The sequence below is a fragment of the Python bivittatus genome, unplaced genomic scaffold, assembly GCF_059951505.1.
Source record: "Python bivittatus isolate LINGU-HERP-01145 unplaced genomic scaffold, Pbiv_v1 ctg000700_np1212, whole genome shotgun sequence".
Classification (NCBI taxonomy): Eukaryota; Metazoa; Chordata; class Lepidosauria; order Squamata; family Pythonidae; genus Python; species Python bivittatus.
The window spans coordinates 97,845,580-97,850,482 of record NW_028277098.1 but is presented as its reverse complement, the minus strand read 5'-3'; positions in this window follow the sequence as shown (position 1 = coordinate 97,850,482).

Genomic DNA, 4,903 nt, shown 5'->3' with positions numbered 1-4,903 from the left:
GGGGGGAGAGGGGGAGAGCGAGAAAATATATTCTTTAACCTTTTCCCTTGAAATCCTTAGCGAGGAAAATACCGACCGAAGCAGCCCTAAAGGATAAGCCGTGCCAGACCCTTTCCTTTAAAAAAAGGCCACAAAGCTGATGCAAGACTCTGGCTGCCAAGACAGATCCGAAGAACAACAAAAGACAAATCGGGCCGGGGGCGGGGGTGGGGGGCAAGGGTGAAAAAAAAAAAACTTAGTTGCCAAGGTTTAGGCTTACCCGGGGGATTAAAAAAAAATGTTAAGAAGCCGCTCCAATTTCCCTGGTGCTAAATGTGGGTGGGAAGGCTGGAAATGGGAGGCAGGGGTGCATTGGGGGGCATCTAACCCTATTGTGTGTTTTTGTGGGCGGGAGAGGGGCTCCTGGATTTCTTAAAACAGGCGGGTCATCTCTCTAGGTGGCGATCCGATTGGCGGAAGGGTGCGGGAATGACTCAGGGACACCCTTCTTTCTCCCGGCCTCGAAGGCATCTTCCTTCCTTCCTTCCTTCCTTCCTTCCTTCCTTCCTTCCTTCCTTCCTTCCTTCCTTCCTTCCTTCCTTCCTTCCTTCCTTCCTTCCTTCCTTCCTTCCTTCCTTCCTTCCTTCCTTCCTTCCTTCCTCTCTCTGCCCCGATCCACCTAAGTCTAGAAGGCAAGCGAGCTCAAGAAAAGGAACCTCGTTTGTACTGCCCAGGCCCAAGGATGGATCTATTCCCCGACACCTTGGAAGAATTGGTCTGTCACCTTTTCATCCTCGTATTACGCACACCCACGCCTCAATCGCTTACTCACAGCTGGGTCTCAGGCTGGCTAGGGAAAAGAAGAATCCCAACCCGGTCTCTCTCTCCCCCCCCTCCCCCCCCTCGACCAAGAAATCTTTTGCAACTGATATTGGACCACAACACTCATCGTCCGCAGGAAGGGCTCCCTTGTGTACTCAAGCACATCTAGAGCAATGGGTAGGAATATCCCGGCAAAAATGCATAATAAAATCTCCCTAAAACAGCCACGTGTCCTGCCCATGATTTTCTTGTACAATCCAGTTTTAGGCAAGAATTCTGGGCGCTCTGACTGCTCAGGTCCCCTTGGGGGTCAGTGGGGCGCGTTCCGGGAAAGCGCCTTCATGGTTGATCGTTTCGGGTCCTGTTGATCTGGCTGAGAGATGGCTGAAGGTCTAGAACTTGTTCTGAAAGCCTGCAGGGTTTCCGCGTAGTTTCTGGCTAGGAAGAGGAGGAAATCTTTTCCAGCACGAAGGGACTTACGCGCGAGTAAATAAGCAGCAAGATTTTTGATACGAAAAGTTAATAAAAAAGCAGGATGTTTTTGTTGAGATATCCCTCCTTCTCTCTCTCTCTCTCCCTCTCTCTCCCTCTCTCTCTCTCTCCCCCTCCCTCTCATCTTCATCCCTCCTAAATATTTTCTGATTATAAATCACTCCGGTAAGAATCCATTCAGTATTTTGGGAGCCCTCTGTATTTCCCTTAAAGCTATCCATCCATCAGCAACCCTTTTCGAAAGACCCATTCTAGTTTTCCTGGCAAATAGATTCCCGAAGCCGCAAACGAGAAAAAGGTTCCGGGAAGGTTGGGCGGTGGGGGTGGGAGGGAATCTGAAAAGAAGGGCCAGAATATTCCCTGGGGGCGGGGGCGACCCCAGCTCCCTCTGGTTCAGCCACTGCTTTGCGGGGCAGAGCCCTTTCAGGACCCGGGATCTGGCGCACTACTCCTTGTCATCTTGTTGTCCAACAGCTACGGGAGGGAGTGAGTGTGTGTGTGTGGGGGGGGGGGGGGTCCGGACCGGCGTGGCCCAAAGGAGGGGGCGCGGAAATGCCGCGGCTCGCAGCTTCGCTGTCCATGGTAGTTCCGGCGGCCCGCCCGTTCCAATCGCACTGATTCCCAGTTCCGCTTGTGCCTCCTCCCTTGTTTTTTGAAAACCTTCTTCGGGCAGGACTCTGTATGCTCCTGTGACCGAGGAAAGGGAGGTCCTTTCCCTCTCCCCAAATAAACTAATAAAGTCCGCATGAGCAGAGCGCCGCGGTTTCCTTTTTGAAAAGAACCCAGATGGATTCTTCTCAACCCCCAGAACGAAGCCCCTTTTGGCTTAACCCTCAAAGCCAACCTCAGAGAAACCGCAGAACGAAACCATCTGAGTTCTCCCTTAAATCCCCAAGCGACACGTTTCAGTCCCAACGCTAAACTCGTTGAAATCCTACTTCACCTCGGAAGACCTTTTTCGTCCAAGCCAAGCCGGGCAGCCCGCTTGGCGTTTTCTGCGGGCTCATCGGCCTCTGCCTGCACTCCCTGGCCGGGACCTCTCGGTTCACCTGCCTAGCACCTTTCTTAACCTGATCCGGACCGACTGGGCGGCTACTCCCCTGTTCCTCCCCAGGCTGGGGACGCGAGGGGCATGTTCCCCAACAGAGCTGGCGAGCCACAGGATGGGGGATGGCCACGCTAAAATAGCGCTTCTCATCCCGAGTACCTCTGAGCAGGCGCGTCCGTACAATTAATAATAATAATAATAATAATAATAATAATAATAATAATAATAATGATGATGATGATGATGATGATGATGATGATGATGATGATGATGATGATGTGCTAAGCTCTCCCATAGAAACCAGTTGGTCTTAAAACGGCCTAGATTCGGGCGGATCGTGGCCATAACTGTTAGGCGGCCTCCCTGCCGACACATCTCCGGCCCTTCCTCCTCCTGAAGACGACGACGGGTGGTTCCTTCGCTGCAATCTGCTTAACGGGCGCAACCCACCAGCCGGGACGAAAGGACCGCGAGAGCCGATGAATGGGAAAGCTCCGCGGGACGATTCGCTCCCACATGCTCCTAGAGACCTCGCTTGGAGGGAGGGGGACTCTGCCGGCCTCGCGCGCGGAGGGTCCGGCCGGTGGGCTGCGGGCCGCGCGGCGCGGATGGGAAACCTGGGCCTTCGGCTGAACGGTCGGGGGTGGCGGTGGGGGTGGCGGTGGGGGTGGGAGGAGGACAGAAGCTTCCCCCGCCGCGGAGGCGAGGCCCTCCGGGCAGCCCTTCCTCGTTTCGTTCCTCGGCGCGGGGAGACCCGGGCGCCCCCTTCCGAGGCGAGCGGATCAAGCGGAGGGCGGAAAAAACCACCGCCAGGGAATGGGGTCAAGCGTCCCCGGGGATGGAAGCTGAAATGGGGGCGTGAGGGAGCGGGGGAGGGGGTGCCGACCCACCTGAGGCGCTGCGGGCTCCGTTTTATTGTCGGTTCGATCCAGCCTCTCCTCCCGCGTTTAGAAGATCAACGCTTAGCCCCAGTCGCTTCGCCCTCTTGGACCCAGGCCTCTCGGCAGTTGCCCTCCTCTTACAATGAAAGGGGCAGTGGAGCGGAAGACTTTCCTCTCTCCGTCCCTCCTTTTTCCTTTCTCTTTCTTTCTCCCTTTCTTCTTCTGATTCGTTCCTTCTCTGCCTCACACTTTCTCCCCTTCCCTTTCCCCCTCTTTTTCTTTCTTTTTTCTTTTTTCCCTCCCTCCCTCCCTCCCTTCCTTCCTTCCTTCCTTCCTTCCTTCCTTCCTTCCTTCCTTCCTTCCTTCCTTCCTTCCTTCCTTCCTTCCTTCCTTCCTTCCTTCTTTTCCCTCTCCATCCTCTAACCGACCACCAACTGCTCCTCAGACAAAGAGACCCTTGCTACGCGGACCCAGTTCTCCTTCCCACCAAGGGGACCGCGTTCAAGCTTCTCACGACCCCTCCCAGCAATCCATAGTAGCGGGTACTCTACCATCCCAGCGATCCCGCCATTTAAAAAAAAAAAAATCCGACCCGCTAGCGAGAAGCCCCGCGTGGAACCTAGCGCCCCGCGCGCCCCCTCCCCCCCCTGCGCACACAGCCCCCCGCTGGGCATCTCTCCAGCCTGAGAGGAGGGGGAAAAAACATACAAAACAGAATTCTTGTCTCTATCAGCAACAAACTCCTCTGAATCTCTCCGATCTGAGAAAGGGGAAGCAGGATTTCCCCGGGGAGGGGGGGGTCCTAACCATCACCATCCCAAAGCACAATTCTGATTAAAATTAGCCGCTTCTTCTCTCCAGACTAGTAACTGCCAAGTTGCACTCGCAGGTGCGTGCCTGTGTGTGTGTGCATATATAAGCATATATACACCCTGGCATGTACACATAAGCATAAGTACATGTTCCCCAACGACACACTCTTGTGGTCTTAAATAACACAGATTTCAACACGCATGCACGGATGCAGGCATCCATTTTCACACACCCGCTTTTCACCCACGTTGCGTCCTCCTCACCCCATTCTTGATTCAGCCTTTGCACTCCCAATCTGGGTGCGTCTTGTTTATTCCCCTAAACATCTAGCTTTTGGGCCAAACCCACGAAACAAAACCTAGGCGGCTCTTCCCTCTTGGAGGGTGGGGAGCAGAATCTTTCCCCACTCCTAAGATTTACACCAAGGCTCCAGGCTTCCCTCCTCCCCATCCCGCTGGAGGACTCCCCCAATTTTTTTCTCCCTCAACCTTTCTGTCATTGGACCCCCCCTCAAAAGTGCATTACAAAAAGATCAATTTCACCACCCCCTCACTCACCTTCTCTAGCCTCCCCCCACTTCTTGTGATTTTCAGAGGCTTCACTGCAAGGCAAGGCTGTTCCCAAGGCTGTGAGATCTCGGCCTGGCCGCGCTTAAGAAAAGAGCCGGGCCTTTTGAAACACCATCCCCATTCAGGCGCATTCATTCTCCTCACTCCTAACGGTCTTTTGACCAGCAAATCCAGGGGGGGGGGCGAGGGAGGGACGGAGGAGGGGGACCAGGCTCCCCTGCCCAGACTCTCCTCCCAGCCTCACCACTGCACAATAGCCAGCAGCTCACAGCTCTGTAGTAGCTCCTTTCCCAAAATTT